We start from the raw sequence: 14,044 nt of genomic DNA, 5'->3' as shown, positions 1-14,044 counted from the left end.
AGGTTTTGAGGGTACCTGAGCAGTTGGAAGCTCAGCACCTCCCAAGGTGTGAGAGGGAAACTGGAATACCCAAAACAGAAAAGGGAAACACATCCCACTATGAAAAACAGCACAGTCCCAAAGGGAGAGGCACAGCTCAGCTCAGGAGTGGTGTTGGGTCTTGGACATGGAGAGAGCGCTCAGGAAGGGCTGGGTGCTGTGATGGCAACTGCTTTGGGAAAGCTTTTTGTAGCGGGATGGGCTGAAGTAGGTAGGATACATCCCACAGAGCTGCTGGGTGTATCCTGGGTGTCTGTTTCCCAGGGGACGTGGGGCCTGATTGCACTGGCACAGTGGCACCACTGGAGCATCTCCCTGTCAGCAGCACCAGGAGCCCCACGGGGCTCCTCCTGAGCCCCAGCATCAGAGGAGCAGCGCTTGGTCCAGGGCTGGAATGGAGGAACAAACCTTGAGCTGTCCAGAGGCTTGCAAGGCACTGGGATCCAGAGCTCCTTGTGCACGTTTGGCTCTTGCATAGCAGCTCACTGGTGACAGCAGGGAGGGATTTACCCTCAGCTCTCCAGACAGGAGGTTTATTTGCACCGGTCTGTGCTGCCACAGCAGCCAGGCCAATTCCCCCGTTTGGTTCCCCCACAAAGCAGTCTTTTGCACAGAGGTGTTGCTGCATTCCCTGTCAGGAGGCTTTGGGGTCCTTGAGCAGGTTCTTGTGTGGGGTCACATCTCCTGGTCCTCTGGGACCCCAACCTGCCATGGCACAGGGCTTTTCCTGCATCAGAGGGTTCGATCCACACCTCCCAGCCAGGGCTTTCGGGACAGTGCTGGTACGTGCTGGGACCAGCAGCCCCAACCCAGCTCCGTTCGGTGTTGTGAAGTGGGTCCTGACTTTCTTCCCTTCCTCCCAAACGATTTGTGTTACAGTAACAGAAGTTAAATAATGCATGGTCCTGTTCCCTAACACCAGAGATGATTTCAAAGAGGATTTAACTATGCTCCAAAATACAGCTATAAAACAACTAACTTGGGTGTTTCTTTTTATTAAAAGTGGTATTTTTTTCTGCACGGCAGGCGCCCTCCCTCAGGGAAGGTTTCAGTTTGAGACGGGCACTTCCTTCAGTTTCTTCCCCTAGCAGGGGCTGATCCAGACTGTTGCAAACTCAGGTTCCCTCTGAGCTTCCACAGCTCCATGGAAGTTGGTGGGTTTAGGCTGAGCAAATGGCACTGGGTGCACGCACACATGAAAGTAGGTATTTGGAGTTTAGAATCATAGAACCCCAGCCTGGTTTGTGTTGGAAGGGACCTTAAAGCTCCTCCAGCTCCATCCTCTGCCACAGGCAGGGACCCCTTCCACTGGAGCAGCTTGCTCCAAGCCCCTGTGTCCAACCTGGCCTTGAACACTGCCAGGGATGGGGCAGCCACAGCTTCTCTGGGCACCCTGGGTCAGCGCCTCAGCACCCCCACAGGGAAGCTGTGAGCTCTTATGCGAGGGCTGATGGAGACCCCCTTGGATGGGCTCAGCTGCTCTGTCCTCCCCTGCACACCTCCCTGCATCCTCACCCCGGGACCTTTTGTCTTGTCCACCCCAACACTGGGCATTGCATCTCCCAGATCACCCAACACCTCCTCTGGAACATACATGAGCCTTTATCCTCAAAGTTAAGGCCACCTTCTGCTGGTCACACGCCTGTAAAACCTCCTACACGCCATGCACAGCCTGGCTGCTGCCACTGTGATGAAAAGGGCAATTTCTTTTCCTTTGAGGAATTCACTTCAGGGATTTAACTAAATCTGCACCAGAGCAAGCACCCTGCCAGCAATTTCTGCCCAGTGCACTGGGATCCACAAACTTTGCTGGAAACACATCACTTGAATAGAGGTTTTGGTCACTTTAAATGAAGGCCACGTTTCAAAGCTTTCAGGGCACTGTCTTACCTTGAAGTAAGGGCTGCCATTTAGAGGAAGATTAAATATTCCCTTACCTCCTCCCATTTCTATCCCTCGTTCTCATCCCATGCTTCCTTTGAAGTGTTCCACCATGGGGACAGTGTCCACACCAGGAGCCGGGCAAGTCTGGGACAACCCAAACCCTGGCTGGGCACCCTCCTCCGTTAAATTGCTGCCTGGCCCTGGGTGCTGGTTCTCATGTAGCTGATGGGGCTCTGCTCCCGTGGGAGATGAGATCTAGGCTGAAACTTGTGGCCAGGAGAGCAAACCAAGGGCTGTGGGAGGAGGTTTGGGGCCGGCGCCTGGGATGGAGCCAGGGATTTCTCCCAGCGATAGCCCCAGTGCTCCCTGATGAGCCCAGGAAGCAGAGCTGGGTTCAGATACTGACTTTCTGCTGCACAGAGGCGGGCTGGGTGGAGGTCGCTGCCGGCCGGGGCCCCTGGGGTTTTGTCAGCCTGCAGTGCAAAACAGAGATTGCCGGGGCTTTGGCCTCATCTGCTCCCAGCCGCTGGCGGAGAAGGGAGGCAGCCGGGAGAGGGAAACTCAGGTCAAGGCTTCCCTGTCCCTGTGCCAGGCCTGGACACTTGGATCTGATGGGATTTAGGTGCTGGCGAAGCCTTTGTGCCCAGGAAAAGCGCAGCTGAGTTCGGAGCGATTGCATCGTCCTGCTAAAGAGCCTTCAGTTAAACCCAAACCCCCACCCGGCCGCGCTGCCCTTCCTGCTGCAGAGCCAGGTGGAAAAGCAGCCCAGCAAAGCTCTCGTAGTGACTGCACGGTGCCCATCACCCTGGTGTCTGGTCAGCACAAAGGCCAGGAGCTGCCAGCTCCCCTTGCCAAGCCCTCACCAGCCCCAGCGGCAATGGAGGGGCCCCGGCTTGCGGCTGCGCATGAGGAAGTGCCCCTGCGGCTGCCCCCGAGCAGGCTGTTTGCTTGTGCTGCTCTCCCACAGCACTGAGCTCTTAGCAGAGAATTCCTTACAAATATCTATAGAATACTAACCCTCGGGGAGGAGATCCTGCTGCCGGGAAGGTGGGACTGGGAATTGCTCAGGGTGGGTGCTTGTACCAGACCCAGGCGCCAGCAGGAAGGTGGCCCTGTCCCCATCCCCTGTGGGAGCAGGATGGTCCTGTTCACCGGGAGCGGGAGGTTGCGGAGGAGCAGGGTCCTGCTGGATTCCTCCCCCTGGATTTTCTCCCCAGGGGAAATCCCGGCTGAAAGCAAGGGCACAAAGGGCCTGGCGGGAGAGCTCAGCACGGTGCCCTGCCCTGCCACGCTGGCGTCACCGGCAGCTTGGACGAGGAGGGAAAGAGCATGGGGACACTGCTGTCCATGCTCACCCTTGGCTGTTGTGGGCCTTTTATGGGGGGTAACTCCCTCCAGTCCTCCCCAGGCTGAGCTGTCCCATCACTTCCTGCCCTTGCAGTGCTGTTGGGGGGGGAAGCAAGCAGCGTTTTATCCCTCCCTGAGGCAATCCCAGGCTTGGGGAAAGAGGAGGCAGCAGAGGCCGGCCAGGGTCAGCCGAGATGCCTTTTCCCTGCAGCCACCACGGTCCCTGCATGCCTCCCTTGGCACTTGCACAGCACTGGGCCCCCATCCCGGGGGAGAAGTTGGAGGCCCAGGGATTTGTGAAAGGGGGGAAAAGCCTCCCTGGTTCTGATCCAGTTTTGCTCCATCTCCTCTCCCCATGCTCCCTGCTGACACAGTGAGATCCGCACCGCGGCTGCGGCCGCCGGTGCCCGAGGTTTCCCCTGCTGCAAACGTGTTTATTCTCTGATCTTTAGGAATGGAGTTTTCTCCCTTAAGAGCCGCCTGCGCCGGGCGGCTCTTGTCAGGCTGCCAGCGGAGGCCGGAGCAGCGTCACAGGCCGCCAAGTTTTACAAGGGGAGAGGGACGGGAGAGGGGACAGCCGCACGCACGCACCCGGACGCGCACGCGGAGAGACCTCCTCCGGGCTCCCTCCGGCTCGGATCCCAGCGGCTCTGATGATGCTGATGCTGATTTTCCTTCTCTTTTCCTTGTTTTTTTGGTGGTGTTTTTTTGGAAGAACAAAGCCTTTGGGGTGGGTTTGGCGCGGTTGTTTTTCCGGGGTTGGTGTCGGTGGATGGGGAAGGGGGGAGGAAAGAGGCCAGAGGTGGAAGGGGGGGGGAACCGAGAAAGTACCAAATTTCCTTGGCCGAGTTGCTGGGACTGTCGCTGTGAAACTTGGAGGAGGAAAAGGGGGGGGGAAGGTAAAAAAGGGGGGGGGAAGAGAAATGATTAAAGAAACCAAATCTGATGACGTCACTTGGAGCTGGGGTGCCTTAACGCTGCCTGTCAGCTGCGCCTGAAAAGAACAGGGCAATAAAACAACAGCCGCCTCTGTCTCCCTCGTTAAACACGGCACTAATTGGATGTTAATTTCTCCTTGCTCTTCTCGCTGCTTGATTGTGAGGGCTCTGCCGGGCTCTCACCCTCTCGCGCTTTCCTTTCTTTCCTGTTGCAATGCTCTTGGCAGCTCCGAGGGACTCCGGACTGCGCGTTTCCCCTCCTGCTCGTGGACTGGAATAATTCAGGAGCTGGGAGAATTAAAAGAGACGAGGCGCGGGGGTGAACGGGGCAGAAACGGGGCGGGCGCGATGCATTTCCAGAGCTACGCTAATCTCCCCGTTCCCCATGCATTGTCCTGGCGACTTGGAGCCATTCTCTTCCCATTTGATTTCGCTTTTTCCCCCCCTTTTCTCCTTCGTGTTGGGTTGGGGCTGCTGGGCAGAAAAAAATAATATCTATGTTAAAAAAAAGGGGAAAAAAAGGCATATGAAAAAAAAAGGCAAGCATGGTTCAATGACGACAAACCCCCAAACCTCCTCCCAGCTCCCCCCGTCTCGCCGCGCCGCCTAACCCCTGCGTGGAAACAGGCGTTTTAGGGAGCCGGAGCAGGAAGTTGTTGTTGTGTGTCTTGCCCAGGTCATCCTGAAAGGGTACGTGTGGCACGGCGGCGGGCGAAGGGGCTCGGTGGGCGCCCAGCAGCCGTCAGCAGCCGCCCTCCGTGTTGCCCCTTGGCCGATGAAGGGGGAGCAGGGGCCTGGGTGGTGTTTTTGGGGGCCCAAGGGACAGGATGGGTGGGGGAGCGGAGGGGAGGGAGCAGGAGGCGGAGGTGGGGGGGGAAAGCGGGAGCCGGGGAGTAAAGTCCTACCTGGGATCGGTGCCAACTTCCTGCAAAGGGTTACAGACCCGCGGCTCGGAGAGCCCACCAGAGGCGAGTGCGCTCTTGTCACGCGTCCAAGGCGAGATGAAGGCAGCGGGAACAGGTACAGCAGATGCCGAGTGGCCTCGTTTGCCCGCTGAGCGCGGCTTTGGCTCCGTTTAAACCTCGCCGACGCGGAGGCTTCGGTGCTGCCGCCGGTGGGGGCCTTCGCCATGGCCGCACGAGGCCGGCGGGTGCCAAGGGTGGGATGGATGCATGGGGCGGCGGTGGCAGCGGAGGGGGGGGGGGTGCATGGTATAAAAAGGGGGGGCCTCTGCTGCTCGATCGCCTCCTCGCTGGTTGGATTAACATGCGGAAGATGCGCCTGTCACTTTGCTTACTGTCAGCGCTGGCTCGGGGCTGGGTGACGGCTTTGTTCGGTGCAGCCGGGGGAGCGGTGCCAACTCGGACTTGGCAGCAGCAGCCGGGTGGGCAGGGAGAAGGGGGCCGAGGGAGCGGGAAGCAGAGGGACGTGGCCGCAGGCCCATGCCGGAGCGCGGTGGCTCGCTCCCGGCGCGCGCTTCCCTCTCCCTCCCTCTCCTCCCGCGCTCGCCCGCGCCCAGGCTGGTGCAGGCAAGATGAAGACGTGTTTTGTTTGGGGCTTCTGGCATCTCCCCAGCAGCGCTGCCAACCGCAGCTGCCCCCCTCCTCGTGCCTGCCCCAGCCCGCTGCGGCTCCCCTCGTACAATGGCCACGACCCAGGTGCCAGGGCAGAGAAGGAATAAGGCCAAAGCCACCCCCCTGGCACCCAAAGCACCCCCAACACCCACCCTGGGTGGTGGCTGCTCCAACCGCCCTCCATGGCGGGTGGGTTGTTGTTTGCGTGCGGGGCTTTTTTGTCCCTTTTGGATTTCCTCCCCGCCATCGGATCCCTCTCGCGCTGGGTGTGCGTGCTCCTATTCAAGCACCCGCCGCCTCCTGTCGTGCTAAAACCAGGAAGGAGGGAGCCCAGGGCTCGTTTCTGCCTGGATGTTGGGAGCGGCGATGGAGGCGCGAGGAGGGAGGAGAGGGACGGACGGGCGGGAAAAGGAGGCCGGGGGGGTGGGAGAAAATAATTCACCTCCCCAGGCCTTTTGTTTAACCTGCGTCGATGCAAAGGAAGGTCTGGGGGGTGTTCCCTCCCTTATCCTTGCTTTCCCCTCTGTGTTGGACCCTGGCAGGGCGTTATCGAGCCGAACGGGGCAACCTTCCGGAACAGGCAGTGTCGGAGGTTGGTTTTCTGGGAGGTGTCGGGGCTCATCCCGAGGGCGCGCGGCTCCCAGTGCAGGAATTCCTGCCAGCTCGCCTTTGTGCCAGCCTCCGTTGGCCTTGGGTGTCTCGTTCGGATGGAGCCTGGCATCCAGGCACCGCCCATTTCTTGGCGTTGAGCTGCGAGGAGAAGGAAAAGGGGAGAGAGCAGAGCGAGAGAAGGGAAAAAAAAAGCTGTCTCACTCAAACTGGCCTTTCTCGGAAAAGGATCCTTCCCCGGTGATTGTCCGGAGAAAGCGGAGCTAAATCCAGCCACCACTCCACAACAAACCCGCTCTCTTCCACGGTGCGTCTCTTTGGTACGAACTCGAACCTCACTTTTAATTTTGCCTTTTTAGGGTTTTTTTTGTCCATGCGGTTGGGTTTTTTATGTATTTTACTTTTTTTGCCTTTGATTTGAAATAGCGTTTTCTCGCTCCTCCAGTTGCTCAGTGGCTTTGTTGTTGCTGTAACCTGCCTCCTCCCCCCAAAAAACCCCCTTCCCATCGAGGCCCGTGGTGCTAAACCGGCCGACTTTACAGTCGGTCTCCTATAGAGAGGGATGTACAGCAGATAGGCAGGTCCCTACGGGCAGTGTTCGGAGCAGGACCGCAGGGTGGTTTCCGTCCCTGCCCTCGCGCCGCCACCCGGGATGCCCCCAGGAGCCAGCCGGGGCTGGGTGCGTGCCGTGTGGGTGCTGCTTTCGTTCTCCACCGGCCGAGGGGGGCAGAAAATGTGTCGAATCATGTCGGATTTGCAATTCAACATGGCAGCCGCCGCTAACGTGCTGGGAGCACGGAGCAGCCCGGCACACGTGTGCTCCGGCCGTGCCAGCGCACCGTGGCGGCACGGGAAGGGTGGAAGGAGGAAGAGGAAGGATGGGAAGGAGGGAAGGAGGGAGGATGCTGGTGAGGGCAGAGGAGGCGGATAATTTCATTTCATTTTGGGGGGGTGAATTAAGCCAGGAGCGGTTGGGGAAGGTGGGAACTCCAGCGGGCTGGGTTTGGCAGCGTTAACTGTTTAGAAGCTGGCTTGTTTTCCATGCTGGCACAGCGTGCCCGGGCAGGCAGCATGGATGGGGAGATGCCCGGGAATGGAGTGGGAGGTTCTGCTGGTCCCAGCGGGTGAAGCAGCGCTCTGGCGGCCTTTAGGCTTTGGAAATGGATTGAGCTGGGTGCTCCTGGGAGGAAGCTGCTTTGGGAAGGCATCGGGATCCACAGGGCTGCTCGTGGCCTGCAGCACCTCCTGCCTCGTGCAGGTTCGCGCCTCTCCCGGGTGAGACTGGAGCTCTCCGGGTCTGCCAGGCCACAGCCGAGCCCAGGTTTGGCCCCACTGTGTGTGAACCTGCCCTCCTCCTGTGCAACTGAGTTCAGGCCCGTTCGGGACACAACAAAAGCAGGTTGTTTGCAGGGCAGGGTCCTTCTGCCCCACCACCGGGCACTTCGCAGGCGCTCCAGAGCCAGGAGAGGTGCCCCTCTTCCTTCACTAAATTCTTCCTTCTCTTCCCCCCCTCTCAGCTTTCCCCCTCCTCCTTCCTTCTCCCCAAACCCCCTCTTTCAGTGACACATGGCCCTGCAGTAAAGCCTTTGACCTGGCCATAAGGCACCTGAGTGCCCCTGCCCTGCTTTGCCTCACATCTCAGCTGCACTCCAGAGATGCTCCCAGATCACCTTGCCTGCCCCTTGCGGCCCAGAGATGCTGTCCTGGGTGTTGAGCATCTTTCCAGCCCCCCAGTGAGCTGCGTGGCCTCGTGCACCCAGGTTTGGTGGCTGGGATCTGGCTCCGCACTTTGCTGCTCACTGGTGTGTCGTTCAGCACAGCCAGAGGAAGGTTTTCCCAATACCCATGGCTGGTTTGGAAGCTAAAACTCCCATGTGGGAGCTGGGGCTGTGTCATTTGTGGGCTCTGAACCCAAATCCATTGGGGTGCCCTCTTCACTGGGGCACGTTTACACACCAGACCCTTTATGCCAGTGAGAAGGCAGCACAAGTGTTTTGCTCATCAATCCAGCTTTCTCCTTGCAGATTATTTATACAAGCAGGGGCTGGGATAAACCCAGACCTTTCCCAGTTTGCTCCCAATCCCTATAGCTTCCCTGGGAATAGCTGGTGGAGGGTGGATATAAAAATCCCCCTAAAGCTCCAGTGGGCAGCTCCAGAGGAGAGAAAGTCTGAACCTCAAGCAAGACACTTGTGACGTGTCCTAAGCAGAACATCTGGCACCCCTGGAAGAGCCACCCAGCCAAGGGATGCAGCTGCTTCATTCCACAGAGCTCACAGCAAAACAGGGCTCGTGCTTCCAGAGCATGGCTCAGCAAACTGGGAGCTGGATCCTTCCGCTGTTCATTGCCTTTGAATCCCGAGTGTGCTCCCAGGCTGCTCTGCTGCGAGCTCTGCTCCTTCTCCAGGCGGGAAACCAGGAGCCTTTCCCCAAGGAAAGCCCCATTCGGCTGCTATAACCCCCCCCCAGCAGTCAGCAGAGCCACTCTGGATTTGCACTGACATTCCTGCGAGCAGGATCAGGCCTCCAGGTTTGTCGAGGGTGGCTGTGGGAAAACTCCTTTCCTCAGAAGGGCCAGGTCTGGCCAAGGCAGGGTTTGGACTGGGATTTCTTATTTCCTTTTCCCATTTATTTTAGGTAACAAACAGAAACCAACCTCTGAGCAAAACGTGCCCTGGTGAAAGCTGCTGATTTCAGGTGCAGTAAACACTGGGCTCTGTGTGTCCACAGGCCAGGCACCAGCTTCCCCCATGCTGCACCATGCCTGTAATCAGCTTTATCACTCCACTGACCACTTCTGGTGGGCGAAGAGGGGGTAAAAGGCAGGGAGACTGAATTAGGCCTTTGTGGGCTCCGTCCTCAGCCTTTCCACTAATTGTTCCAATGGATTTGGGGGCAGAGGTTTAACAGGATCCATGTAGAAACACATCCAAAGGAGAGCTGATGCCAGTGGCTTCATGCACCATGGGGGACAGTATCCAGAGGTACCCAGATCTGATTCTCCTTCCGTATCACCCCACAGCTGGTCCCCAGAAGAATCAATACAGTTTGGTTTCCTTCCTGCTTTTCTTCTCTCTCTTCCATCCCTAATTTCTCTCCACTTTCTCCTGTAGCACCGGTTTGTTACTGTGGAGCTGCCCATAGCTACTGTTTATCTTTGATGTTACTTGGCTGCTGGGAAAGGTGAGGTCTGGGAGGACGGAGCGAGGTGGCTGGTTTGTTACTGTGGGGCTGCTCATGGGCACTGAGCTGTGCTGTTGGAAAGCCCAGGAGATGCACAGGGCTGATGCACGCTGGGGTTGGCATGCTGGGGTAGTGCTGGCCATGGAAAATGTAAGAGAGGAAGTATCTCAGCAAAGGGCACAACCACCATGCTGCATAAAGTGAGGTCTGTGCAGTCCAAGAGATAGGTGTTCTATTATTGTGGTGATGACAACCAAATATCACCCTGTGTGTAACACTCTGTGGCTTTGGGAGGTCCACAGCCAGGCTGTGGGGTGCTGGCTTTGCAAGCACCGCTCCTGCTCGTTGCCACCAGTGCTCTTCTGTCCTGTGGCTGCTGCCAGCACCTCAGTGTCACTGTCCTGCTGGGCTTGGGGACGAAGGAACAGCCCAAGGGAGATGGCTGCACATCCCAGGGCAGCCCTGGCCCATGCAGGTTTCTCCTCACCTGCAAGACCATGACAAGCGTTGTGCTTCCTCCTCCTCCTCCTCCTCCCAGCTTGAGGGCTCTGTGGGGCAGCCATGACGTGGTCGACTTCAGTCGGGATGCTCAGGGTCAGGTTTGAACTGGGATGGCCCATGCTGATGTTTTAGTGCCAGGCCTGGGGACCTGAATCAGCTTCAGCTGGCAGGAACATTCTGGAGGTAACATCAGGAATTCAGGGAGCAGTTCTCCTCTCCTTCAGTCTTTGCTTGCTCAGTGCTGGGCACTGGCTCTGCCAAGGGGAATGGAGGTCAGAGGGGCAGCTTGGGATGGCTTGGGAGCAGGCAGCAGGATGGAGGCAGGCTGATGGGCTTGCCCTAGAGGTTAGCAATGAAGGAGACACAAGGAGAAGGGGTCCCAAAAAGCTCATCTTGGAGCAATGGCTTGGGTTATAACATTTGTCAAGCAGGCTGTAGTACTCATGTGAAGCATCCACCAGAAGTCAGGGCGGGTGCCGATACCATTGTGATCAATAGCTTGAAGTTCCGAAATCTCCCAAGGCTCCTGTTAGTGGAAGAAAGATTAGGCTAAGACCCTGGGAGCTGAGGAACTCCACGGGGAAGCTGCTGGGGATCATCCCTCTGCACATCACTGCAGCTGGGATGGATGCAGAAGGACACGGATAAAGGGGTCTAAAGAGGGGTTTGCTCCTTTCTCCAAGCTGGCACTGCACAGGAGGCGATGAAACCCAACCGCTCAGCATGTTTCAGTCTCCCAGGACTAAGAACACAGCCAAGGTCTCCACCAACATCACCTCCCAGTTTAGTTTGGTCAGTGGTCCTGAGACGTGCTGGGGGATCACCTCTGCTGGTTTAAATCTGCTAAAGCTCCATCAGCCCTGTGCTGATCCACACACACTGCTCTCCACCCCAGAAGCGGCTGCATCTCAGCAGAGACGTGGAGACACACGATGCGTCGAGCCCCATCGCAGCCTGTGCTGCCCAACTTCCTCTTGTTAGCCCTGAAATCTTCCCGGCTGTTCAGAGAGGCAGCGGCAAGAGAAAAGTCCAGCAATGAGCTCCCAGAGCAGGGAAACTTGAGCCGGTGGAGCCTGGCTGTGCTGGAGCTGACAGCCTGGATAGGCCCCTGGCTTGGGGCAGGATCCAGCCATGCCTCAGCACTGTGGGAGCTCCCATCTGGATCTCAGCTTTGCAGCCAGGGCCCTCCCCTGCCCAGGGGATTAGAAGAGATGTGGTTCCCAGGGCGGGGGAAGGGGCTAATGAACAGAGACAGGATAACGAAGCAGGTAAGGGCTTCCTGTACTTTAGGGCTCAGGAGGAAATCCTGCAGCTGGTGAATCTGGATGCGATTAGTGTCCATTTCTCCCTGTGTAATCAACCCATCTGTTCATCCTCGCGCAGCGACAGCGCACGCCCCGTTGCAGGCAGATGCCTCCCGGGCACTGCTTTATCCGTGTCTGCCATGGTCTCTCCTGGCAGGCTCAGAGCAAGGCTTGCTCTGAGCCGGCGTCTGCTCCCTCTCCCTGTGGGGCTCAGGCCAGAAGCAGCCCCAGGAGACCAACAGACCGGCTGTGACTGCTGCAAGCAGCAGGACCAAGCCCAGGAAAAGCCTCCTCTTTGGAGGGAGGGAGGGTGGGCGTCTGCTCCAAAGGGCTTTGAACACAAGTTCAAAGTGATCTTTATAACACACCGATAAGCTCAGCTCTACAGACACTGCCTGTTCCCCTGGGCTCTGCTTTACTGCAAGCAGGTAAAGGTGGATTGTGTTTGGCTAGCAGGGTTGTGAAGTCGCTATGCAGTCCCCACGTGGTCATGGATAGGACTGGGCTTTCAGCCCTGGTCTGCAGGGACACTGGTTAAAGTCGTTAGGTGCAGGGTCCTGAGGATTCATTCCACCTGCTTTTCCTCGGCAGCCTTGTCCAACTATGCCAAAGGCATGTGGCAGCCCTGCATTTGCTTGCAAATGCCAGGCCAACATGGGGGCTTGGGCTGAAATGAAGTCGAAGGAGGAGCTGATGTATGGATTGTGCTTTCTCATTATGCAGTGGCTCAAGCTTGCATGGGTCTTCTGAAAGGTCAAGCCTGGTGACAAAGTCAGAGGGTTGTAATTCCCAGTCCTGGTGCCCTATGGACTCCTGTAGACTGTGTCAGCCTGCGCTTCTATTAGCTCTTACTTGTGTCACCTTTGGTCATTGGAATGTCTTGAGGGATCCATTGTACTAAGTGCTATCCACACATGGAAGATAAAGATGGTTCCTACCCAGAGCAGTTTACGTGCTCAGCCCAGCTCTCTCCTGTGCGTGGTGTTAGGTGATCCAGGCACCTGAGCTTCTGCCATTTGCAGAATGCAAAACATCATTACCAGCCAGAAACAATGTGAGGTATGCAGCACAGATTAAACATTTCATTTGCTTTCAAGGGCTACTTGTTGCTTAACTTCTAAATGCAACCTGTCTTCAGCCCCTATTATATTGCTTGGGACTGCTCTTTGGATCCTAAATCTGGTGATTTTTATTTGGTTTGGAATGCACTGATTTGCCACTAAGGAATAAATGAAAAGCAAAAGAGCAGTACTTGTTTGCATAGGCCCTACATTGTTCTGCGCTCTGCTGCTGCTGAAACAGAAGTGATAAATCCCCCTCCCTGGACAGAGAGAGGTTTTTGGGTGGTGGCTGTGTGCAAACAAGGCCAGGGAAGATAAACAAGCAGAAAAATCCTGGTTTTAGGAAATGGCAGTTGAGGATGGGTCAAAGCCAACACACCGTTAATTAGCAGTGCTGGTACTGTTTCTCCAAGGCATTTCTGCTCAACAAAGAGGGAAGAGAGATGGATCTGGATGATGGTGTCTGTGGTCAAGCTTGGCTGCAATCAGGAATCCGTATAGTTTCTGTGTTGGAAAAGGAGTTCTGTGAAGAGCTCTTCCTGTAGGAAATACGTCCACAGTTCCAGAGGGGCTCAGCCAAAAGGGTGGTGGAAGTCTGCCTGCTGGTGTCATCGTCACAACTGCTGCAGGTGGGAACATTTGCTAATCTTGCTTATTCTAGGGGCCTGCTTTCAGCAGCAGTTCAGTTCTGAAAATGCAGCTCTGAAAATGCAGCCTTGAGGAGTCTAATACGACACACACCTCAGAGCAGACCACACAGAGGGATGCAGAGGCTGGAGGTTCTTGTCTCCCTGGTTATGATTTTCAGCCTCTGTAGATTAGGCCTTTGCATTGTATAACTGTGACACAGAAGAAATAGCAGTGACAATGCCTTGAGTTTTCTTTTCCAGCTGGGGAGGAACCCAGCTAAACCCTCAGTCTCAGAGCTTGGAGAGCTCATGTGGAAGGAGAATTTAGTTTCACATTTGGAAACCAAACTCAACCTCAGTTCCCTGAGCAATCAAAACTGTCACAATTTCTCTGCCACCCAGCCCATGGGGACAGTCTCACTCTTGAAGGGTATCTTTTGGCACCCTGATGAAGTGCAGGGTCTAGGTGGATTGCTGTATTCATGCCTGAGTAAGGCAAACAACCTTCATCGGCTCCAGTGGTTGCATCTTCATTGGAACCTTTCAGAACTAGGTTACAGCCTCCACTATGGGGTTTGGCTTCACTGTTCAGGTGCTTCCGTTGACATGTGTCTTTGGATGAGCTCAGGACTGGCCAAAGTCTAAAACAGTTTGGCTTGCAGGGTTTGTTGCAGCTGCAGCTTCAAATCCAGTTTGGGATGGGTCCCAATGATGTGGAAAGTGAAGCGCTTCTCACTTCAGCAGGCAGAGTACTCTCTATTTCCATCCATCTTCTGGAAGATTGAGGAGAAGCTGCCTTGGGTGTGCGCAGTCCTCCAGAGTAAGGTGGGATATGGGTCACAACCAGACTGCTGGGCATTGACTAGCAATGCTGTCAGAGCCTTAGCTTGGATTTCTCTGTTTCCTTGGCCTGGAGCCCCAGAGCTGTGTTTGTGAGAAGAAAGCCAGTTTCATCTTCATCCTCGGTGGAAGAAG

The sequence above is a fragment of the Psittacula echo genome (assembly GCF_963264785.1).
Source record: "Psittacula echo genome assembly, chromosome: 22".
Taxonomy (NCBI): domain Eukaryota; kingdom Metazoa; phylum Chordata; class Aves; order Psittaciformes; family Psittacidae; genus Psittacula; species Psittacula echo.
This window is presented reverse-complemented; position numbering follows the sequence as displayed.